Here is a 26,342-nt window from a genome sequence, read left to right as displayed (position 1 = left end):
ATAAAGTAGATAAAGTAGGACTGGTGTGGGCTGAATTGTGTCCCTCTCAAATTCTATGCTGAAGCCCTAATCCCCCGTACCTCAGGATATGACTGTAATTAGAGACAGGGTCTTTAAAGAGATGAATAAATGAAAATGAGGCTGTTAGGGTGGGTGCTGATCCCAGACTGCAAAGGATCCCAGATTCCTTTTCCTTGTAAGAAAAGGAAGTTATGGGACACCTGGGTGGCTCAGTCGGTTAAACATCTGACTTCGGCTCGGGTCATGATGTGGCAGTTCCTGAGTTTGAGCCCCGAGTCAGGTTCTGTGCTGACAGCTGAGAGCCTGGAGCCTACTTCAGATTGTGTGTCTCCCTCTCTCTCTACCCCTCCCCCACTCGTGCTCTGTCTCTGTCCCTCTCTCTCTCTCAAAAATAAATAAACAAAAAAAATTTTTTTAAAGGAAGTTATGACACACAAGGAGACCCCAGGAATGTGTGTGCCCCAAAGAAAAGACCTTGTGAAGACACAAGGAGATACCAGGAAGATATGTGCCCAAAGGAAAAGAAGGCAACTGTCTCCAAGTCCAGGAGAGAGGCCCCAGAAGAAACCAGACCTTTGTCCTAGACTTGTATCCCCCAGAGCTTTCTGTGGGGTCACCCAGTCTGTGTGTGACTGTCGTTCTATTACAGCCCTAGAAAATTAATACAAGCACCTTTATCTGCAGAAGCCTTTTCAAAGAGAGGATTGGTATGTTCAAATAGGGCCTTTAGAAGTCTAAATATGTTGATAGTGTGATCCTTTAATTATCTTAATAATCTGAGGTTGTTTTGTTTAACAGTCTCTTTTTTGGACCATCATAAAAGATAACTTACTTTGTTACTTTGACCAAGAAATCTAGGGGTCTAGAGAGTGAAACCCAGCATACTCAAACCAGTTTAGTGCCACATTTATTCAGTAGACCATGCAATATTCCCAAAGGGGGAGAGATGTGATTTTCCTCTGGCAAGAGGAATAAAACTATCAAATCTTTAATAAATAGAAATCCTTTTACCTTTCACACATTTTCATAATTTCCCCTGCTGCTTCAGCTAATTAATTATCAATGCTATTTGTGTTTAGACAAGGGGGTTTGTCTCCTTCACAGCCCATCTGCTTCTTGGTAACCTTGCTGTGAAGTCATTGCAAAGCAGAGTTGCTGATAAAGCTATCATCTCCATGGCAACCCGCTGCTATGTCACAAACACAGGAGTGTGACCTCACTGAAGTTAAAAGGAGAAATCAAACTGGTGTCTGTTGTGTGAAGCGATAAGAGTTTTTAATCAGACACACAGTTTACTTATTTATTTATTTTTCAGAAATACAGAAGAGAAGGATCCTTCTAGAGGAATGTTACTGCAATAACCTTGCTGCTAATTACTCAGTATGAAATGAACATTTTTATGTTAGGAGCACAATATAAATGTATAGCTGCTTATACTTGGGTGACATGTTCTATGAAAATATGCTGTGATTCAGAGAGGTCTTTTCTGGGCAGATTCCTCCTTTCTTCACTTGGCCTTGCACTTATTTCTATTGTCTTAATAATGGCAACAACTAGCATATACTACTTACAACTTGTCAGATCCAGCAACCCATGAGATAGGGACCATTGTCTCAATTTTATACATGATGGAACGGAGGCTTAGCAAGGTGGGGGACTTGTTGAAGGGCACTCACACACAGGCAGAATGGTGGAGGTAGGTGTGGAGCCCTGAACTATGCCTACTAAGCCGGGCTCTTCCCCACTGTGCTGGATACCTGGCTATGTATCATTTACCCCTCAACATAGGCTTTGCTGTAGATTCTTTTTGCTGGAAAGAGTTTACAGAATGAGAATTTAGTTCCATAAAATCTTACCAGTTGTTAGACAGTGATGAAATTTTAGTAATAAAAGAATTACAGGATATCAGAATTGATTTTGTCTAATTCAGTTTTATAGAGGAGAAAACTTAGTTACTTAGAGGAGAAACTTTACCCAAAGCAACTCAAGGATTATCTGCTGCTACTTTGATCACTTAGAGTTAACAGTTACAAGCTATTCTTGCAAAAGTCTGTATCCATCCCACTTTCTCTAGCATGTGGAAATGACTGTGGTAGTGCCCTGGGGGTGGCTACCTGGCTGTGCATCAGAATGTCTCCGGACAGGTCACCCCAAATGCCCAAACAAGGGTGCTTGTTCTGCTCAGACATCTGCAAGATAAAACCTCAGTTCTAACCAGATAACCTCTTGAAATCCCTTCCTGTTTAGACATCCTGGAGCCTGCAATAGGAACAACAAGATAAACAAACAAAAACCAGCAACAGAAAAGTATAGAGTTTGTTTTAAATGCCAGTTTTGTCATTCCATTTTACTTCCTTGACAGGATAATTTAGGACAAGTCAGAATTCCTTAAAAAAATCAGCTTGAAGTTTTTCCTTAGAGAAAAGTAGTACTTCATCTATTTTATTAACTGGGATTAACTAAGTAGAAATTAAATTAGTGAGAGCCTAATTCAGTGATTCCTCTTTTGTTTACCCCAATGGCTTTAAACAGGTTAGTTTCTTTCACATCCAACTAATGACACCTTTATTTATCCTGCAATCATCCTATGACTGTTTGGTTATACATCTCCTAGCAAAGATGACACTCCTTGTATGATATTTACCAAGTTGAGAAAGAAAGCAACTTCTCCCTTGCTTATTGCATCCATTTGTAGCACAGACCATATACTGAGAGGGAATTATGACACGTAGCCACAGAGTGTATCTCCTAAGAGAAAGAGCTAGTGAGAAGGTGAATTCTGAAATCGACCCACAGGAACTGTTACCATAAGTTCTGATCAGCCTGTTATTTTCTTCCTTGGATGGCTGGTTAACTAGTTACTCAGTTGTATAACGCAGGCAGTAAATATTGTAACCTGGAAGTGTTGCATCTCTCCAGCTGTCAAAGAGCTAAAGCAACAACATCCATTGAGCATTTGTTGTGTGTGCACGCACTAGAAACTGGTAAGAAAAAACTAACAGAAGAGTGTATGTGGCAAGGACCCTGTAATTCCTTATAATATATGGGAGGTTGGCAGGTCCCAACAGAAGCCTAACAGCTAAAGGGACACAGAGTCAAAGATTATGGCAATTGTCATGCTTTGGTGTGTTTAGAAGTGCTAGGTGTGGTAATAAAAGATATCAGACAAACGGTGTATTAGGTAGTAATTTTTAAACACATGATTAGAAAGAGCAAATACAAAAATAGCATATTCTGAGCATTTAGTATGTGCCAGGTACCACACTGAGAATCGTACATTCTTACTGTCATTTAATCCCTTCAACAAACCTGGGACATAGGCTTAGAGCTAACCCATGAGAGAGAGAATTGAGGTTTGAGGGGTTAAGTGACTTGTGCAGGTCAGTAGGGAATAAATTGGTGAATTTCAGAACCTGTGTATTTCAGAACCTGCAAATTTATGACAAATTTACGTCTCCTGGAAAGATCCAATAGGGAAATGGCAAAGATACAACACAGAGATGAGAATAAGTATCCTGTAAGAGATGCTTCAAATTCCCTTTATTCCATTCCCCTCATTTGGATTGACCTAGGCATAGCAGGATAGACTGACCCATACAGCTTTACTGTGATTGCTTCAGATTCATTTTTTTTGTTTTTTCTCTTGTAACACTAGAGAAAGACATGCCAGCACAGGTTGCTTGAAAGTACTCTCCCTTTTGAATCTTTCACCTTGAACACACTTGCCTTTTAGGAATTAACTGAGTTGAATAGAAAAACTCAGCAGGATTACTATATTGATAGAATTGATAGATTTTATTTTTTACCTACATACCTGGGTACTTAAAACTGCAAGTAGTTTGTAAGCTGCTGTTTAAATATCTTTGCCATTATATAACATCTATAAATCTATAACATTCATATGTTTTCTGATATTAATAATTCACTCAGTCTACTTGCTTATACCGTTGTGTTCTCATTTATCCCTGGTAACACTAGAGAAGGAAAGACAAAAAAAAAAAAATGGACAGTTAAGAGACTTCAACCAGCTGTCCTTGTAGCTGAATAAGTTAGATTTGGAAAGATGGGAGTAGAAATTACCGGTTGGCCTTAAAGTTTAGATTATAAATTGGAAGCAACTGGAGGCTCCCAGACACAACTTATCAAGGATGTTGTATAAGCTAAAAAAAAAAAAAAAAAAAAAATGCTGTTGAGCTTTTCTTTAACTATATAAACTCATAAATAATTTATATTTCTAAAAGAAAAAAGGAGAAATGGGATTGAACTATGCACAGTATTATGTAATTTGGTATTTTTCACATAACACTACAGCTCAGACATAAAGTATACATTATAAATAAATTTAATTCATTCATTTTAATCACAGCATAGTGATTTACTCACTTTATATTTATGGATTTAGATTGTTTCTAGGTTTTGTTTTGTTGGTATGGTTTGTGCTGTTTTGTTTTGCTGCTACAAATAATGTTACAGTGGACCTCTTTATACATATATTTTGCCAAATTGGTGAATATCTCTGTAGAATAAATATCTAGAAGTCCAATTGTCAGGTCAAAGGATAGGTAGATTTACATTTTTATAGATAATGCCGAAAGCTATACAAAGTGCATCAATTTAAACCTTCAGCAGTGCATATCTAGTGTTTCAATATAATTTTCTTGTGTATTAGGTAATATCAGTGTTTTAAACTTTTACCATTTTGATGTATAAATAAAGCATTTAGGTTAAATTTCTTTATGGGGCGCCTGAGTGGCTCAATCGGTTAAGCCTCCTACTTCGGCTCAGGTCATGATCTCACGATTCGTGAATTCAAGCCCTGGTCAGACTCTATGCTGACAGCTCAGAGCCTGGAGCCTGCTTTGCACTCTGTGTCTCCCTCCGTCTGCCCCTCTGCCACTTGCACTCTGTCTCTCGCATTGTCTCAAATAAACATTTTTTTTTTAAATTTCTTTAGTTATGACTGAGTTTGAACATTTTCTTATGTTAATTGAGCATTGGTGTTTTTTGTCTTCCTGTACATTTTTTGGTTTTGTCATTTTTTGTCATTTTCTCATTTCCTATCAAATTATTTTAAGATTTTATTTATATAATTGTTTAATATAAAAAAGTGTTAGTCCTAGAATATCATGTAGGTTATAGTTTTCTCAGTTATCATTTGTGTTTTAACTTGGTTTATGATAATTTGGGGAGTGGGTAGGGGTTTGAAATTTTACATAAATTTATCAAATTTTTAATGATTTTTTTTTTTTTTAGTTTTAATTCTCTACCTCTGGAATGTAAGGGGAAAAAAAAGTCACATATTTTCCTTTTGTCCCTGTGTAATATCATCCTTCTTCTCTTTATATATTTATTAAACCTTCTATTTGGGATTTATTTTCATGTGAGATATAAGAAGGTGATCTAAACTTCTTTTTTTTTTTTTTTTTAGTCATTAGCCAGTTGTCCCAACAACATTGCTATATAATTTACCTTTTGTTCACCTTTATCATGTAATAAATTCCCTTAAGCCTTTATCTCTGTGTATGATTTCTCTTTGCATTGATTTTCTGATAATCCAGTACAAAGTAATTTAAATATTATAGTTTAATATGTTTTAATATTTAGTAGTGTCAGTTTCCCTTCATTATTATTTTCATAGTTATTCTAACTTTTCTGCATGCTTTCATTTTCCATAAAAAATTTGAAATTATCTTGGTACTTGGATTGAGATTATGCTAATTTCATAGATTAATTTAGTGGGAAATGCTATCATTTCAACGTTGAATCTTTACATAAGCCTAAATTATATATTTCCATTTATTCACTTTTAATTCTGTGGGGAAACTACACAGAGTATCTTTTTAATATATTCCTTTCCTATTTTCTCCATAACCTCTATAAGTTCTTAGAGAAAACTATGTTGTTCACCTAATGTCTAATATGTTTTGCTTTTCATTACTCATTCCATTTTCCTGATATCATTATTTATTTTCTCATTTAACCTTGGAAATTTCAAAATTCTGCCACAGTGAATTAATTCTTCCTAGTCCTGGAGACTAGCCTTTTAGCTATGGAAGGTGAATGACATAGTATTTGAATAATGACTAATGTGATAAACAGCGTAGAGCGGCTGCCTCTCATTGCTTTTTACTAGTGTACAATCATTACTAGTGCAGGATTGAGTGATTTGGGTGAAGTTTACTTAAGGATCACTGTCATTATATATTTATGAATAACTGCAAACACTATTTAGGATAAGCCATTCCCTGAGAATTGACATGCCACATCAGGGACTGGATGATAGAATTCCTAGGTCTGTGTTTATGGCACTAACAATCTGTTTCATAAGCCAGCCTGTGCAAGCTAATGATCATAGTCACTAACCATTCTATTCTCATTTTAATAAAAATTGCAGAGAGAGGAAAGAATAATAAGGGAAAAAAGGTGATAGATGTACTGCATAGGCTATCTGTAAACAAATAAAATTCATTTAGCCTTGTTTGGAGGAACAACAACAAAAAAAAATGTTCAAACCTCTAGTAGCAGCAACAAGACAGTGCCATTTATACTCATATAGTGCCCTGTATTCTATCCCTTTTTTGCAAAAGAGGAATAAAGGATATTCCTGAACAGAGTAATCAAATCCTCTGTTTTTGGTGGTGGTGATGTTGAACTTTAAGGGAGGGGGAGGTTGCCCTCTGAAGCTATTCAAATAGCCTAGTATTCTTTTCCATTACCAGAATGTTTATTTTGTCAGTAACAATTATAGCTACCATGGAAGGTACTGTGATTTTGTGGGACACAGAGAAACAAAAGATTAACTTAAACTATTGTCACTGAGCAGGCTAAACAGCATTCTAAGGGTCAGACATCAACAGTCTGTCTGCTCCCCCAACCCCATCTTACTCTTCCTCAATCTTTGTTCCTATGCCTGTTCCCTACTATCAAGACCAGCATTATCAACCTTGACACATTACAATACTGTTATTTATGAGAAATTTATATTTGGTTATTGAGATGACCAAAATGTATTTCTTAATATATGTGGTTCTCTCCAAGGTTCCAAGCTCACAGCAATTAAAACCCTTGGAATTTCCAGTGATCAGGGCACTAAAGGTATTTTGTTATGTTAATGAAGGTGTCTTTTGGACCCCACCCAAGCTCTAAGGTTGGTTTCCTGGAGGACCAACCATCTGATTAAAGGATCAGAGAGGGGTTGGAGGTTGAATCAGCCAATAGCCAAAGAGTTAGTCAATTATGACTAAACAATGAAGACCCCATAACACACAAAAGTAATGAGTATGGAGAGCTTCTGGGTTGGTGAACCTGTGGGTAGAGATTGGAGAGAGTGGCTTGTCCTTTTCCTGTACCATATGTATCTCTTAATTTGTTGATTCATATCCTTTATCATATGATTTAATAAGCTGGTAAACCCAGATTTTTTTCCTGAGTTATATGAGCTGCTTTAGCAAATTAAAAGAATCTAAGAAGGACATTATTGGAATTTTTAATCTGTAGCCAGTTGGGCAGAAGAACAGGTAACAGCCCGTGGCTTGCAACTAGTGTGTGGGAGAGGGTAGGAAGGGAGGGGTCATCTTGTAGGACTGAACCCTTAAATTTTGGAATCTGATGCTATTTTCAGCTAGATAGTGTCAGATTTGAATTGAATTCTTGGACACCAGAAGGGACACCAGAAGGGTGTCCAAGAATTACTTGGTGTTGTTGGAGCTGGGTGCCCACACAATGAAATTTGGTCTGGGAACCCTTAAAAGAGAGGCTAATAAGTGGGTTTAGTCATAGAACAAGGTAAATGAAATTCTTTTTGGATATTTACTGGGAGTCTGATCTGTTGTAGATTTGCATATTTCCATAAACAAAGCCAGAGCTGGTTAAAAGTCTGGTGACTTTTGTTATCTGAAACATTGTGATGTAATATCACCTACTAAATGGTTCTCCTGGTGTTCTCTTAGGAAAAAAAGATTGGGAAGGCTGAAGAGATGAGTATCAAACTATGTCCCCTCCAGCCTTTTCTTATTTTACTAATGTAGGATCACCACAGTATCAGGGTGGGAGGAAGGTGGGGGGCCAGGGATACTGAATAAGATGCCCTTACACTACACAAGAATAGTGACATTCTAAACCAGAATGTTTGTGGGCTTTCTGTTGCTCAGGATGGTAAGGAATCTTTTTTGAATGATTACACTGTGTAGTTGTTGAGATGCTAGCTAGCAGGAATGGGAATCTCACATGGAGTTTGTAGTTTCTCAGGAATAACTAAGAAGCATGTAGTTAATTAAAAAATGGGAGAAAATACAGAACTATCCATCATAAGGACACTGGATGAATTGTAAGAATAATTTGGGAGTTGGCAGTCCTCTCTGTTGGACATATGGGGCAAATATTTGGCAATCCTATCTAAGGATATTCCTTTAGAGAACATACAACTCTCTTTTCCCTCACCTGGCAATGCTGTGAGTCTACTTTCTTGGAATCTTGTAGGACCTAAGACTGTATAAAAATGTATTTCAATAACATAAATAATGCAGACATAAACCAGAGAAAAATACCTTCTGATTGTCCCCCAGCACTGTGCCAGCTAAGTCCCATGATATAGTCTTTAAAATTAGACATTTAAGGAAACTTAGGCTTAGCAGCCCAGAGCAGACTCCAGAATAACAAGAAAGCTATTACATCACTTTTTAATTCTCCACACAGTGTGATCCTAGACAAATATATCTCATCTCTTTCCTTTTTCACATGTAAGGTGATTGATAAGTAAATCTAATCACATTACTAATATCCCATCCATGATTTCCTTTCTTCTTAGAATAAAGGTGGAACTTCTTAAATGGGCCAAAAGGGTCTTGCATACTTATATAGTCAGGTTTCTACCAATATCTCCAATCTCCTGTCCTACAGGCTCTTTTTTACTTTCTGGTATCCGGCCACATTCGCCTTCCTTAGCCTCATATACTCGTGTTACTTCCTACCATCACAAGGCATTTATTTTCATGTGACATGTCCTCTACTTTTCCTTCTTTTGCTCTTTACTCTAAGATGCCATTTAGGCCTTGGGCTAAGCATTTTTTTGAAAGACCCTTGAATGTGGCTGGACAGGTCAAATAACATAACAGATTTTCAGAATGTCCAATACTTTTCTGTGGTGGCACTTCTCACTGTTGCATTTTCACATTTATTTGCATGATTTGATCCTTGTCTACTTATCCCTAGACTCTAAACAAATTTGAGAAGAGCAAATGTGCCTGTGTTGTTCACTATTGTGTCCCTAGTGTCTATGATGGTTACCGGAATAAAGTAGGTACCCCCAAAAATGTGTCAAATGAATGTTGACTTTTAACTCATGTCTTTTGTCTCCATCGAAAATGCGTAGGTCTTTGGGGATCCGGTAAAAACTCCTGCAGAAATGTTTTGCTGCCTTGGCTGCAGAGATAATATAGGATGTGGGTATTCTTTGTTGCTTTTAATTCACACCAGCAGCTGAGCTGAATGAGAGATGCTGAATTCAAGAGTGGTGACTGTATACAAAAAGAAGCAATATAGTGTAATAATTTCTAAGATAACACTTGAAAATCATCAAGAAAGGAACAACAAAATAAACTTTTCAAAGAATCATAGAATGTTAAATCTGGAAGGAATGTACAGTATCATGTAAGAATAATCTTCATCTTTTAAAAAACGAGAAAGCAGAAGCCTAGCAGTGGAGAATTAGGACAAGAATCAAAATGTTCCTCACATGTAATTCATACTCTCTTTGTCACACCATTCTGCTTTTCTAAAAAAATAGTCACTCTCTTAGATACTTAATCTTTAAAAAAGAAATTGGGAAAAAAATCAGTGGAATTCATATTCTACAAAAAGATGATCTGTAGCCCTGTTTTTCTCTTCCATAGAAATGCAAAAATAATAACAATAACAATATTATCTCTGAAACATATTATGTGTAGAATGGCAGTATGGCAGTCACCCAAAAAAGCTTTTACTGTTTCTAGAATATTTGTTTGAATACATTAAAACTATTTTTTAATATATAAAAGGCAGTTCCTCTCTCTGCGCCCTTTAAATGAGAGGGGGTGAATGACAGGGATGGGAATTATAAATCAGGACCCCATTCAGAAGCCAACCAATCACCTGGTCAGGGATTCCCTGGGCCTTATGGAAAGTTTCACTTTTGCAGCAAGCCAGTTTTAGGAGTCAATTTCTACCACGGTTTTCAGCATACACATCTAAATCTAGTTCTTGAAGCTATAGTAATTTGATGTCCCAAACTCTAAAGCTCTATTATTTCTATGTTAAAGCCAAAAGCTTTAACATTGAGCTTTATTATAGAATGACATCCCGCCTAGGACATCATATATAAACAATATAAAAAGAGAAAAGAAAAAGTCAATCACCTAAATCTTTTATAAGAATAAGGCAACATCTGATAAAGTGATTGTATGGTGAATATAATTTGGATGTTTTGGGTTAAATGCCCCCTCCATACACTTGCAGACATACATCTTTGAAAAAAAGACTAGAAGGAAAAACAATAGCATGATTCTTGTGGATATTTTATCTCTGTATTCTCCAAATTTAGTTCTTATTAATTATTTTACAATGAAAATTACTTTTTTCAATATGTCATTTAACATGGCAAAGAAACCAGAATAAAATCCCCTTCCCATATCAAACTTTCCATTGCAAATCTACTAATTGAGTTTTGGAGATTTTGTTCTTTGCCAAACTCCAATTCAACCAGGGAAGTTACAGTAAGCTATTACAGGGATAGGGCCCAGAGAAAGCATTCAAATAGCAAAGCATGTTTATCATAAATTACTCTTAACCAGAGGTGGATTTATTGTCAGACTAATGATGCATAAGCTCCTCATTTTCATGAGCTTCTTTCTTCCTAGCCCCTGGAAGGGATGTTGGTAATGTTGCATTCCTAATATTGAATTAATTTTCTGAAAGAGCCTCTTCCCCCAATGCATAAGTGTTCCACAAAATTTAATTCTGATCCTGCTTTTAATCAAGAGGGGGAAAAAAGTATAGGAAGCTCAATCTGGTGCTTTCTTTTGGCCATTAACTTGAATTTACGTGAATGAATGTCCTCTGTCTCATACTTTTGACACTTTGAGTCTTGAGTACCCTGTACAAGTCCTTGTCTGACTGTTCTTTTAGGTTATCTGTGAAGCCCCATCCACACGTGGTCCATCCAGTGATGATTGCTCTGTAATGAACTTATTCATCCCTAGAAATATCTGTTTATTGGACTTCTGCTTATTCCCCCCAAGTAGTTGATATATTTATGTCCATTTTTTTAAAGCAAAATGTATGAATTCTTGCATATGTTTACCTGCAAAGTTATGTTCCCCTTCCATATCCATGGCCTCTGGCTTTAGGCAATGGTCTGCTCCATTTACCAGTGCTGCCCTCAGGGACAATAAATCTGAGGGCAATATCTCAGTATGGAAGAGAGTTGGTAACCTCTGTACCCTCATGTTTCATAATGGCTTTCCAGAAGGCAAAAAAAGAAAATCAATTTATGACTCCTAATGGGATGTCCTTTTATCTTTCTCATGTCCTCTTATCTTTCTCATGTCCTCATGTTCTGTTTCTTTTTTCAAAGCTCAAGAGGGGTAGCAGCAGTTGAGGAGAAGTTCTGTATTACATTGAATCTCTGGCTCTGTCTTGGATCAACTTCAAAGGTGCCATATCTCTAGGGAAACATGAAAAGAATCCTCTATTTATAAAGAAAAAAAAACAACTTTACAAAGGCAGCCTTTAGTGGAGAAAGCTCCCTGGAAGATTCTCCAAAGGTTAATTCTTAAATTGAACTTGACATCGACCTGACACTAAAAGATGAAAATGGAGCTAGTGAGACACTTTCTTGCCAGGGACATGCCACTGTCTCGGCAGAGCTTCTGATGATAGGCCACATTTAAAGTAGAAATTTCTGTCTATACTAACTGGCAAGACAGAATGGTTCATGTAGCAACATGGCCAGTGGAAGCCATTCTCCCAAGGGAACCAGACCTCTCTGTCCAAGGAGCTAAGTCTTTTGGAATATTCTTCTTCTCCTCTTCTTCCTCCCCCTCCTCCTCCTTCCTCCCCCCCCTCCTCCCCCCCTCCTCCTCCCCCTCCTCCTTCTCCTCCTCCTCCTTCTCCTCCTCCTCCTTCCTCCTTGTCCTCCTCGTTGTTGTTGTTGTTATTGTGGTTGTGGTTGTTGTTGTTGTTCTTCTTCTTTTGTTATTCCCTAAGTTCAAGGTGAAAGGAGTTGAAGTTCTTTATTATTTTTAATCTTCCTGTACCTTCCTACCAGGCATAGTAATTCTGCAATAATAGCTCAACATAAATGGATCTAACATCAAAGCTACCCTCTGATAAAGGTATGTATTAGCTGTTGAACACTTATTATGTGTCTCTGGTTCCATTTCTGTAGAGATTATGTATATATTGAGAATATATATGTATATATGTGTGTATATATATGTGTGTGTGTGTGTGTGTGTGTGTATATATATATATATATATATATATTTCCCATATAATTTCCATTCACACTAATTTGAATTTCACACTTAACTCCATGAAGCAATATTGCTCTTTCCCATTTTTCCAACTGAAAACACTGAAGCTTAGGTAAGTTCTACGACTTGTTCAAGATTTATTTAGTAAGTAGTAGATCTGGGGTCAAAAAGTGACACAAGCACATGTCCCATAATGCAAGTATGATTTTTTCCCCTTTGCCACCAAATAACATGTAACAGGGCATGACTATTGACAGAGAAAGGATCAGCCATATTATGTCAGTACTACACTTACAGAAACCAGTTAACAGAGGAAAACCCTGACAGTCATGCAAGCTTGTGTGAGAATCATACTGGAGAACTGGACACTCCTAATGTTAGTGCAGTGGTGGCACACAGAGAGGTCAAGTGTCATAATTAGAGCACTCCTATGCAAAGATTACATCTTCTGATTGCAACCCAAATCCACCTGTACTATTGAGAATTTCTGTTATTGCCAATGACAGTAATTTACAGGACTTCTGAAAGAAAAGGAGAGAGAAGGGAAGATGGGATATTCTATCTAGATTCAAAATCAGAGTGGACTGTGGCAGGTATTGACCTGAAGGTATTTATTGTACCAGTTAGTGACAATAAATAAGAACATGTGGGGATGAAGTTAAAGCCCACTAGGTTACATTGTACATGCTGTGTGGGAACCTGGGAAAGACAGGTGTGAGCAAATTATGGCTGGCTCAGCAGCTTCCTAGAAGATGGTAGATTCAGAAAACCTTCAGACTGGTAGTTATGCCTTGAGCTGTATCTAATGAACACTGCGTCCCACAGTCTTTGAGCTGAGCAGATAAAAAAAACTGTGGGCGTTAGAAGTGGGTTCAGTATTTGCTTTCATGACTCATTGCATAGCTCTTAACCTGTTGCAAATTGTGTTTAAGAATGAAGGACAAAGTATAACAGGAGCTTCCTAATATATGAGAATATTTGTTTTTGTATGCATTTTCAACTCCAACTCCATTTCTATGACAAATTCCCTAAAATGCAGTAAATAATTTACAGTGTTAGTATCACAGCAACAGCAGGTCTGTGTGGGTTGGCTGTCGATTTATATCTAAAATAAATGGCATCTTTCAGAATGAAGAATGGGTGCGGCAGGATGTGTGGTTCTGTATGCTCACTGTTCTCAGGCTATGTTTCTGTGCCAGAGTGTCTATGCAGGTGCACTTGACCGTGCCTACAGCTGGCACAATATGTCTGGTCTCTTCGTGAAACCCTCATTTAAAGAGTGCACATGGTGTAACGTTACAAACTCACCTACTTACATCTCACAGAAAGGAGGAAGTTCTTATGCCTGGATAGCATTTCTCTGGTGTAAATCCTCTGGTCTATCCCTCCCAGAGAATAAACCATCTATTGAGTTTTTTGCAGGGGGAGTAGAGGAGGAACAGGCATTCCCTAATCATAAGTGGGAAAGGAATTAGAAGTGATAGTGACTTCTTAAACAGAAATTCAAAAAAAAAAAATCCTTCTGTTTCAATTCTACTTTTACCTCCTTTCTTGTAGTTCCAGGTGCTAGAAATACCTAAGTCCTATAAGAGAGGAGTTGTTTCTGCAGGGCAAATCCGGCATCTCTTAGATTTCTGCTCTTTTAGTTACAATTAGGCTTTTTCAACCCCATTTACATCAATTACCATAGCCATTCTGCTTTATAGCCTCCAAAGTTTTGTTAAACTTTTGCCTCCTTTTTTCTTTGTGACATCTCTGCCTTTAAAATATCTTCCCCCCCTTGTGTCATTTTAGTGACATTTTGGAAATAAGCATAAGTAGTTTTGTGTTCAACTTGCCATCTTTAATAATCAGGAGTGTGTTTTATTCTTTAGCTTGTATTTCTTAAATTGTAATTTTTCTTTGGGGACCTGCTATTATACTATAGGATAAATTGCCCTGAATTTTGGTGATGCAAGAGAGAGTCGGTCTAGATGAGTTTTTGAAAATGCATTTAATTCCTCACTGGCCCTCTATGAACAGCCACTGAGAAGCCGCAGATGAAATAGAAACTATTGATTACCTCACCCTTAAACAGACCAAAATTTCTGGAGCTAGACCTGGGACTGGGGATTGTCTTTATTCTCAAAAATATATGCATCCCTTGTTACTAGGCTAGGAGATATAATAGATCATTTTTGAAATGACTGTTCTCATTCAATTTACTACCCATGTCCTCAACTGTAAAGAAAGGATTCATGTCATTGCTTTGATCCTGAGGATAATTGTATAGTGTGCCTTGATCTTTTGCTTGTTATATAAGGAACACTTGTTAGTAAATTCAAGAAGTGGAGCTGACCCGCCAAAACTTATAGAAATAATATCAACCAAAGTTACACATAATAAAGTTTGTGATAGTTGAAAACTGACTCAAGAAGAATATCTTATGGGGACACTGAAAACTGCAAAAATTGATTTGAGAAAAATTAGACATATGAGAAACAAATGGAACAAAATATAACTGAGAACAGCTAAAACTATATATAGTAATATCTCTTATTGACTAAAAATTTATAGAGAAATAAAATATTCTTGACAAAATTTAGATCTGTAAAAATGACTGAAAAAATTGGATTTGGTAGAATTAAGAAACACATCAAAGCACAAAAACCCTACATGTAAAATGCAGAAGCTCTAATTGATGGAATTCAATATGAACAAGGACCTTGATCTTTCAATTATTCATTATACAATCCACACAGAAAAAAACATTGGTCACAATAAACACGATTTTAATAAAGCAAAAATGAGAATGAAAAAAGATGGAAAAGGTTTAAAAGCGTCGTATAGAATATTGATCAAAAAATGTAACTGGTAAATGAAGTTTTCTTCAGAAAATACTATTTCTACAAAAAGTTAAAAGTGTTCATAGAATCTTGATTTCAATGTTTTTATGTGTAGCAAGGTTTAAACATTCTTGCTGTCAAAATCTCACTTTTCCTTAACACGTTCTCAGGCTACTATTTATTCATGGCTAGAATATTTTTCTCTACAAGTAACGCGATATGAAGGCACAGGTAGAAAAGTGCAAGAGTGTGTGGTCTAACTCAGTGCATGGCATGGAAGCTCACTACAATCTCAGCTCTATGACTCTGTTTGAGAGAGAAGTGACTTGGATCGTGTTTTACATACAATAGGACTTTAGTAGTGTTTGTTGAAAAATGTTTTACTGAATTACCTCGGTAGGATATGTTCAGTCCTTGATCACAATTTGTTTGTGGCCCAGGTCATTGTTCTCTGCTTGTTGATACATTTTTATGTTCCCCAGTTCTAATTACTTCTACTTCCAGCCTGTGCTCAGCTGAGGTTCCCTCCCCCCTTGCAACCTGACCCACAGGCTATCTCCTGATTCCCAGCAGACCTCAGACCTGGTGAAGTTTGTCAGCTTCAACTCCCAATTTAACCTCTTTGTTTAACAAATCTGCTTCAAGACTCGTTTTGCCTTTTACCTTTTTTCTGTTCATCGGCCCTTGTATAGTATCCAAACTTTGAGCTAGATACTAGACAGGCTAAGAGTTGCATGAAAATACATAATAAAAGATCAGTTATAAATCTATAAATAGCAGTAAATAATAAAATAAAAGCAATCCCACAGTCCTAAGGAGAAATTAGGAGGTGAATACTGTCAGCGTGTAAGAGTTGCATGAAAATACATAATAAAAGATCAGTTATAAATCTATAAATAGCAGTAAATAATAAAATAAAAGCAATCCCACAGTCCTAAAGAGAAATTAGGAGGTGAATACTGTCAGCGTGAATCATGGTGAGATGGATTATCTATGCTCAAGAGTGAAATAGCCTGCACAAAGTCCATTTTGGGCAGCAAACCCATGTTTCATGAGTCAGGTTTCAAAGTGGCTTCACTTTTTGTTTGAGATGCAATCCCAGGACACGAAGGACACCTGTGTGCAAAAGCAAATATATAAATGTATCCTGTGCCAAATATCAGTTATTTGAATTGTGTCACTGTGGGTTATATTCATTGCTTTGTCCTTCCACTCATGAGAATCTTTGAAGATTGGCTCTTTTTAAAACTTTTTTAATCTTGTAGTAAATATGTACATGTTAAGGAAACGTTATGGAAAGAAGACATCCCTTAAGTGGATATTTATGACTGCTTTGTAAACAAGTGTGGGTTTAAAAAAAAAAAAAGCTGTTTGTGAGAATGTTTGCACTGTGTTGTTAGCAGAAGGAAATTAAAAAAAAAAACTTGCAATATTTTTAAACAGTCAATTCACAGTTCAAGAAAAATACAATATGTAAAATAAATTAAAAAGCATTGCATTCTACTGGATAGAGATACTTATAAGAAAGCAGAACTTAAAATTTGAAAGAGCATTAGAGATCAGTTAGGATAATTTTCCTATGTTAAAATAAAATTGAGACCCAAATAGGTAAGAGGACTTACCTAAACCCAGGAAGCTAATAAATAATTGTCTATTTTCTAGGATGAACATATTGTATGTAACGATCACTTTTCACTTAAAATACATATTATTGGTAATTCACCTTCTGTTACCTAAAGCAAAACAAAGTGTATAGTTAATGAGTCATCTCAGAATCTGGATGAATTTGTGAGACAAAGGAATACAGGTAATCAAACTGAATGAGCATTTAATATATGCCAAGCACTGTGCTAAGTTCCTTATTTTGTGCAACAATGGAACAATTCATATATTCATATACTTACTGATGAGGGGTTTTAGTGTTGAGAAAGTTCATGTAAATTTATCAAATGCCCTGAAATAAATATTGGAGTTAGGATTTGAACCTAGATCTCTGCCTCCCAAGCACATTCCATTAAACCACAGTGCTGGGAGATAATTCTCCATAATTCTGGCATTTCCACATGTCTTCTGAGCCACTGGAAGGACTCTTGCTTTACAAACAACTTTGGAAGCTAGGGTTGGTATCTCTTTAAAGATAGAGATCCTTATAGACCTTCAAAGATAGTAAAGTCTCCCACCTTTCCCCAGAGAAGATTTGCTTACCTTCTAGGGGGAAAAAAAACACAAAACAAAACAACAACAACAAACCCTAATCTTTCTCTCCAGAGGGTAACATGGGCCAGTTTGACAGCAGTTCCAAGATTAGCAATGTCCGGAACTCAGTGTTTCCAACTGTGATACAGACCTGAGTGTGCAACACCTGGCGGGGATCATTCCACATAGCCCCCAGGGAAGTTGGGGGGGGCAAGGGAAATTGATGTGAACATACTGTGCCATAAGTAAGAAATTGTCCCAACTGATGTTGGTTCGTTGTTTTCTTACCAAATTATGGAAGTATAGTGAGTAAATTTTAGGAGCTGCTTGACCACCTGACTCACACTACTCTAAACCATAAATTTGCCTGCCAAACTTGAATAAAGAGATTGCATTTATTACCTGACAAAGTCTGTGCTCACACAGACAAATCATTTAATTGAGAAAAAATATATGACATTTCTTGGGCCCATTGGTTATAGCTCAGACTCCATGGAACTCATTAAAAGCCAAGGGAGACAAAATAACAAGCATTAATGAGATACACTAACAAGAGAACAGCAGTTATTTACTAATTTAATTTAGTTAATTTGCAATTTGGTTAATTTCTAAAAAGCTCTAATTTTCTTTATAATTCAGTGCTGTTTGTTATCATATAAGAAATTGTTCCCTGAGCATTTCTTTGGTACTCTCAATCAGGAAGTTGGCTACTATTTCTAATCAAATGCCCACCTTTCGCCAACTTTGTTCTTTTTATGCTACCTCATCCCAGCCTTCTTGGCCAAAAAAAATCATCCACTTCTATTTACACTTTGAATTATTGGGAATAGAAAGTCAGTATTGTAAGCATCTCTACCACATGAGCCAGTTGACAGCTAAGATGAATATACTAAAAATTATTTAATCTTTCCCCATTAAGAAAATAATTCAATTCTCATAATTGTTACAATTGTCTTTTTGTGAATTCCTTTGTATTGTATAGAATCTTCCAACATTTGTAGCCTCTAAATCTGAAAACAGAATGCTAGAAGCATTGTCACATTCACGTGGTCACCAACCAGCCTGTGAAATAATGCATATATATGCTGCTTAGAGTAAGCCTTGGCCCTTTCGGCTACCAGCTCACATAGTTCTATTGAGTGGTGTCTGTTCATCTGCATGAATATGTGCCTGCTCTGCCCAAACCTGTTGCTCCTCCACTGCTATGTTGGATCTGATGAGTTTGTGACCCCCACTTGCCTGACCTTCCCGTGGTCAACTGAGCCCTTTGGAGCAATGGTTTTTAAAGAGAACATAGAGAAAAGAAGTATGTTTAAACAGCTGAATGAAAGGCAATTCTCCAGTCTTTTCAAAAACAACTATGATAAAAGAAAGTTGACTATGAGGGGCAGGGAGAACTTTCTGCGTGTCAATAAGAATTTGTGGTTAAGTTCTTCTCACTTAAAATTTTGCTTGTATGAATCAGACCATGGTAAACTGAAGCACTCTACTTCTATTCCATGCCAGGATAATTAACTAGTTTTTTTTTATTGTGGTGAAATTAAAAAAAAAAAGACAGTCAAGACATGGGAAATGAAAGTCACAGTTATTCTTTCTTTGTTTTCTGTTTATACCTTTGTGCCAGGGGGTGAGGCAAATTAAAGATATTTGGTCATTGATTTCATGGTATCCTTGCAAGACAATGGAAACTAATTATTTTATAGATACTGTTGGAGAGAAATATTTCCCTCTACCATTCAGTGTTCTCTGACTGGTCTAAGAATTAAACTGACATGGGACAGACTAACTGCAGAAAATCAAATTGAATTTCTTATGTGTGAGGAATCCATCTTACCATGAGATTACAAAGACAGTAAGATGAAATGAGGTACACATGTCATGCTGAACTAAGAAGGGGGTAGGGGTATGGGACTTCAAAGGGATGGGAAGTAAGTCATAGGAAGATGAAAAAGAATAAGTGTTTGGTAAACAAATGTTTGCTGAGCCATACAGAAACAATGGGACACACAGAAGAATTTTAACAAACAGACTTTGCTAAAGTTCCTCCCTGTGTACCGTACCTAGTTTGTATTATACTATAGTTATCTATGGTGTTAACTGCCTTCCTGGGACAGGTCCTCTATCTAAATTTCTTTTTTTCTTTTTTTTCAACGTTTTTTATTTATTTTTGGGACAGAGAGAGACAGAGCATGAACGGGGGAGGGTCAGAGAGAGAGGGAGACACAGAATCGGAAACAGGCTCCAGGCTCCGAGCCATCAGCCCAGAGCCCGACGCGGGGCTCGAACTCACGGACCGCGAAATCGTGACCTGGCTGAAGTCGGACGCTTAACCGACTGCGCCACCCAGGCGCCCCTATCTAAATTTCTTTTAGGCAGTTAGGGGGAAGGTCAGAGTTTCTTCCTGAGTCTTTTAGGACTTGATTTTTTTTTTTTTTAACTCAAAATGATCTGAATACCAAAGGTGTACGTCTTGGGCCAACTTGTTCTGAACGCCTACAATACTGAGAGAAGTAAAGAGGCCTCAATGTAGCTTGCATAAGTCATTGGTAGTGAAATCCCAAAACTCAGTTTAATTTTATAATTGTTCACGGATTTAAGTCAAGTCCTACAGAAGACCCCTTCGAGGAAGGGGGCATGCCATTACGCACACTTTGATGCATTGGTGCTTTTTGGTGTTTTGTGACCCTTTCAGAACCAAGATTTCCAAAAAGGCATGGCAAGGTCTGAGCAAAAATAAATAAAGTGAAATAAAATAAAATAAAATAAAATAAAATAAAATAAAATGAGGGATTATGAAATTTATGTCAGAAACAAAAACAAGGAGAGCATTTAACCACGTGACTGACTCACTGGAATAAAGTGTTATTGTCAGCACCTCATATTTTCAAGTTTTTAGAAATATCACAAAAAAAGACCTTTCCAAAACCCATCAGTTTCTCATTTGATAATGTAGAAAAGTGCCCTGCAGTGTCTGTTAGAACCATCATGCTTGTCATCACCTCACCAAATTCTCTCTGTCCTCCCCTGAAATAGATCTTCCTGGGAATGTAGCTCCCTGTCAGGATCCGGGAAAAGAGGAGGTGAAGAAATTGGTATAAGGCTGTCAATAAAACTAAGAACCATGCTAGGTGATTGTAAAATGGTGGAAGTAAATTTTATTTCATAGAGCTCCATGAACAGGAAGGTGTGAACAGTATAGCAGTTTAGCTCAAGTAAATCCCAAAGAGCATATAAGTGGGTACAACAGTTGATGATAAGCAATATGCCAAACATAAATAAATAAAGACCATCTCTCTCTTCCAAAGGTAAAATGGTTAAAAGAATTAAAGAATCAAAATAGGTTAAGCCAAAAATGCTGAGCCAAAACTAACAAAGGAAGTCCCAGTTCCAGTATTGCTGTACTGTGCTTTGATGTCTTCTGGGTATGTATACTAGAACTCCTTCTGGGTTAACACACGCACACACACACACACACACACACACAGAAACGTGTATATAATTCCGTCCCTGCCAAGTTCACCCAAAAAGCACACAGGAAAAACAGCTGGTTATGAGCACATGAAACCGTCTCACGACAGAGCATTCATCAAGCCCTGCATCAGGGCCAGCAGAGTAAGTTAGTGGCAAGACCTCAGTAATGAGAACTGGAGAGTGGAAAACCCTGTGCGCTGAGAGCTCAATAATTAATCAAAGCAAAAAATTCTAACAAAGGCAGCAGCCACAGCAGAACACAAAGGAAGCATTTATGGAGCTAGGGCTAAATGTAGGAAGAAAAGGAAAGAGGAAAGAAGCTCAAAAGCCATGTTGCCTGTGAATGAGAATGTCAGATGGCTAAATATTTGACTTTTCAAGATTCCCAAGAGCTCGCTGGAGCAGAAATTCATGCTATACATGAACTGTGTGAACCTTCTCTTTCCTTCAATACACTTGTATACAGAGCTTAGGAGTTTGATGTGGCGGGGATTTAATGCTCAGTGCCCCTAAGGCCTGGATGCTTTAATGAGAGCTGGCGTGACAGCCCAGTGAAGAGCCAGCCTAAGGTAGGCTTTTTACCACTTATCCCCTGACACCTAGTAATTCTTAGTTTTCTGTGTAACAACACAAGCAAAGCACACATGCATGTATATTTTATTCATATATTCACTCACCTATTAATCAATAATTATTGAGTAACTACTATGTGTAAGACTAAGGCCAGCATCATACAGACAAGAGACAGAAGTATACATCAGAGTCTCAGCTCCTAAAGAAGATATACAAGATTAGATTGAGCTTAATGCCATGAGAGAATTGGAACATAAAGCGACATGGAAATTCAGAAGAAGGCAAAATCAATTCTTATTTGGGAGAAACCAGAAAAGGCTCCAGGGAGGATATGGCAGTGAAATTGAAACTCAAAGAAAGTTCGTGATTCTCTAAGGAAGCGCTGATAATCTCAACAAAACTCAAGACAACAGAAAAAGGAGAAGTCATGCATAGTTGTGTTGTCTTCAGTCCTGTGAAGCTGTTCTTTCATTTTTCTGTCCTATATGGTCACATTTATTCCCCATTGCATTGTAAAATAATTGGAAACTACTGAACAACTAACTGTGCTTGAATTGTATGTTTCAACAGAGAATGACTACCAGAAAAAGCAAATGGGAAAACTGGGTAGCACTTTTTTTTATTTTGTTAGAGTAAGCATTTTTTGACAAACTGAATTTGTTACTAAGTATGCAGAGAAGTGGAAGATTCCTTTTGAGTTATTCAAATGGCCACATGACCACTTGAAACCATTTTGGGGGGTACCTATCTTAATTAACTTCGTCAGAGATGACATAAAATGGCAATCTCTCCTCTAAGAATCTGGATTTTGTGAGAAGACTATATATTCACTATATATATTCACATGTAAATTAAGACCAAAGATGTTCAACTGCTAGATGTCACTTTACAGTTTATAAAAGATTTTCACAACATCTTGTTCAAGTCTCATAATTCTATGAAGTAGATTGGGCAAATATCATTATTATCTTTATATAAGGTAGAGGCGAGGGACCTGTCTTAAGTCTAGCAACCTGTCTAGAAATGTGACCACTCCAAATATATTCATATTAGTTTGGGTATTTTTTTAGTGAGAACCAATAGGGGTCATCCAACTTTCTTTTCATTTCAGCAAATATTTCTAACATTATCTAGCCATCTTAAAGTCTCTATTTCTGACAGATCTTGGCATTGTATGGACAAGGGATTAGGCAGTGGTTGCTTTTCAGGTTTTTCTCAAAAGTCTTAATCATACTTCACACCCAGATGTGCTCTCCAAAGGTGGCAAATTGAGAATTATTCGATGGTAATATGGCCTACATAACCCAAAGTCGTCCTTTCCACCTTTTTTTTTTTTTTTCCAGCCAGGGATGTTGTACAACTTGAGATGTCTGTTAGAGGGCTATGGAGGATATTGTTACACATGCATTAAAGTGTTGGCTGTATTCTGTATGTGTGTGTCCAGATTGCATTTTAGCCTGCTAATATGTACTGTAATTACCTTTAGCATGGATCCTGAAAAAGAACTCAAACCTAGAGGGTCCCCACCTCTAATTTCATCAAAGTCCCCTTGAAGTTATTGGTGACAGTGATGCATCCTTGATTTTGTATTCTCAAAACCCATGCAGAATGTTGGGTTACTGCATGTACTTGCAGGGCATGCTGACTTACAGTAGCTATAACACATATTCAGCATAACCTCTGTTTCTGTATTGTGAAAACCTATCTGTTGGGGTATATCAAATTGCCATAGGCATGTTATGATGCTCTCTGATGTGGATTAGGAGATTTTTCTGTAGTGAAAAAATGGCCAGGTGTACTTTCATTTTTTTATTCTATTTTATTTTATTTCATTTTATTTCATTTTATTTATTAATTTGGCTTCCTCCAGTTCTCCCAGAAGCCCAGGGAAGTTCCAAAGGCCTCTGAAGCCTTGCAGAGACTCTGGGGTGAGAGCTCAGTGAGAGCTTTTCCTTTCAGGAACTAATCAGAGGGCAGAGGGCTGGCATGGGTGTCTCTCCCCCTGCTGGGTGTCTCTGTTGGGTGCCTGTGGGGATTTATTCTGGGAGTAGGACCACCTCGTGGGCAGTCTGGCCAGTCATTTTTCTTGGACTGAATGCTTTGGTAGCTGCAAAAGTGCCACCCATGGGAGTCACCATTTCTGAAAGGGGAAAAAAATGTGTTTCTCTGGAGTCTTGAAAAAGATTCTGAATCTTATCCCAATCCTAGAAGAAAACACTTCCACTTTCAACATTTTGCAATATTGATCAATACATGCTGTGAAAATTTAGCAGAAGTTAGGGTCACAGGAATTATTTGAAGGATTATGCAATTCTACTTCTCTAAAAAACCTTTAAAAGACAGCAGAGAGGGATTTCCCTCCTGCTAAGAATGATAAAGCTACTCTTCAATTATGAAAATCACACATAGTTCTCTACCCTATCACAAAGGATTAGCATCAAACTGGAGAAAGATTAAAAAAAAACCAACAACAAAACCCGTTTCTATTCCCTTTCTCCCCATCAGTCAGCCTCTTCTATATATTTACTTTCTTCTTCTTTTTTTTTTTTTTAACTCAAGTTCATATTTTGAACCTAGGGCATGCCTTGTGAGATAATGGAGACTCCCTACAGGGTGCAGTTGGCGACAGATCTCACTGCCTTGCTGTCTTTCATTTTCTTTTCCTGATAATCTCTAGACTATGGACTAAACATCAGAGATCATTTTTCATAATAAAGCTTATTCTAGGGCAGTTTATCTTTTACCCCTTGCTTTAAAATTCTTTGGTTGATTGTGCTCCTGATGGAAAATATTCAAGCTGTTAGCTTTTCAAAAGATGAATTTAAGAGATTAAATTAGAGTGAGGAGGAAGGAAGATACAGTATAATTGATAATTAGGTGAACTTCACTCTAGCCTCCTCAGGATAACTCTCTGGGCTTTGAGGTAGATTTTGGAGAGTAATGAGTTTTTATCCAAAACCCACTTTGTAGCCAGTCGGGGGCTTGTTCTCTCCTCTCAGTGTGACCTGCCTTTGGTAAAAGGCTTATCAGTGGTAATGGGCCAGCCATTCACCCCTACTCCCCATACTGCTGCTGTCTGCTGACCCAGGCCATGCACCACCATTGAATAATGAGGTGAGGATCAAATAGAATCTGGTCTCATCAACCCACATAAAGCCAAGAATGGGAACATTTTCACAAATTATTCAGGGACAGCACCTGAATTTCTGTCAGCTAATTGGATAAATTAGGGGAAGAAGGAGGATAGAACCACCCCCCCCCCCCTCAGTTATTCAGGTGGTCTTTTCTGGTCTTAACTCCTTTCATAAAGATACAGCCTAAAATCCTATATAACCTTAATTAAATTTAAGGTTATACTTTGGCTTATTTTGAATGCTGGGCAGGGATTCTCCTGATTATATCATTACACAAATCATGCCATATCTCTTGTGGCCAAATACCATGAGAGATGACAACCTTAAGGCCCTTGGAGCTATATGAGGAAGGACCTTAAGTATGTTTTACCATTTTGACCATGAATCACAATGAAATCCATAACTAAATAGATTTAAATAGTTACATGACCTGCAATTTAGCTAGTGTTTAAAAAGCATAGGCTCTGTAGCTACCTCCTTTGGCTTCAAAACCTGCCTTGACCATTTTTGGCTATGGAGCTCAAGCAAGTTACTTTTCCTCTTGGAACTTCAATTCCCTCATTTGCAAAAATGAGCATAATAATATTACTTACTTAGGTTGGTTACTATGAAGATGGAATGATATAGAACTGAAGTGGCTAGATCTGATTCGCCTACTAGAATTTTTTGTTGTTGTTGTTGATCTGGTCTTTAATTAAAGAGTCATGCATGGGGGGCGGGGGGTGTGCCTGAGTGGCTCTTGGTTTCGGCTCAGATCGTGATCTCACGATTCGTGAGTTCGGGCCCTGCATCAGGCTCCACCCTGATAGCAAGGAGCCTGCTTGGGATTCTCTCTCTGCCCTTCCCCTGCTTGTTCTCTCTCTCTCTCAAAATAAATAAACATAAAAAAAAATTTTTTTTAAAGAGTCATGCATGGTCTTATGTTCTAGTTCCATGTACTTGATTGAAAATTTCACAGCACAAACTTGCTGACGCTGAAAGTATCATTCCTAGTTAAGGCACAGTGATCTGTGAATCCCAAGGTATATCACAGGAGGTGGGCATCATGTGGTTGTGATATTAATATAAATACCACTTATGTTGTTTTTAACTCAAGATTGAGATGTGTCTCTAAGCAGCAGTTCTAGGGAAACTTTCAACTAGGAAACCCTAGGATGAGGGAGGTTTTGAGGAGTAGATAATAGGGAGCACTGCTCACATTATTGCATTCTTTAGAAGCGTTCTTATACTATGCTAATAGCACCTTCTAGGTCCCAATGCTCGTAGGATTCATTGTCATTAGTACAGAATCCCTTACTCTTAGATTGAAATCTAATTCTCTCCATACTTCTGATCATCCTCATCTCTTAATCCAATATTTACTCTCCCTTTACCCCTTCTTGAGAACAACCCCTCAGATTTTGGAATTATTTCCATAGATAGGAACAACGTTTCTTCCCTAAAAGCTCTATAGAATCTCTATACAGAGTCATTGTCACACAATACATAAACTAATTATTCACATCTGGCCTAGCTCTTGGAACACTGCCCCAATATCTCGCTATGTGAGCATTATTTCCTTTGAGTTGGCTTTGACCCCTTAAGGACATAATACTTAGCGGTTAGCATAGGTG

The sequence above is a fragment of the Panthera uncia genome, chromosome C2 (assembly GCF_023721935.1).
Source record: "Panthera uncia isolate 11264 chromosome C2, Puncia_PCG_1.0, whole genome shotgun sequence".
In the NCBI taxonomy this organism is placed as follows: domain Eukaryota; kingdom Metazoa; phylum Chordata; class Mammalia; order Carnivora; family Felidae; genus Panthera; species Panthera uncia.
Note: the sequence above shows the minus strand (reverse complement) of the source record.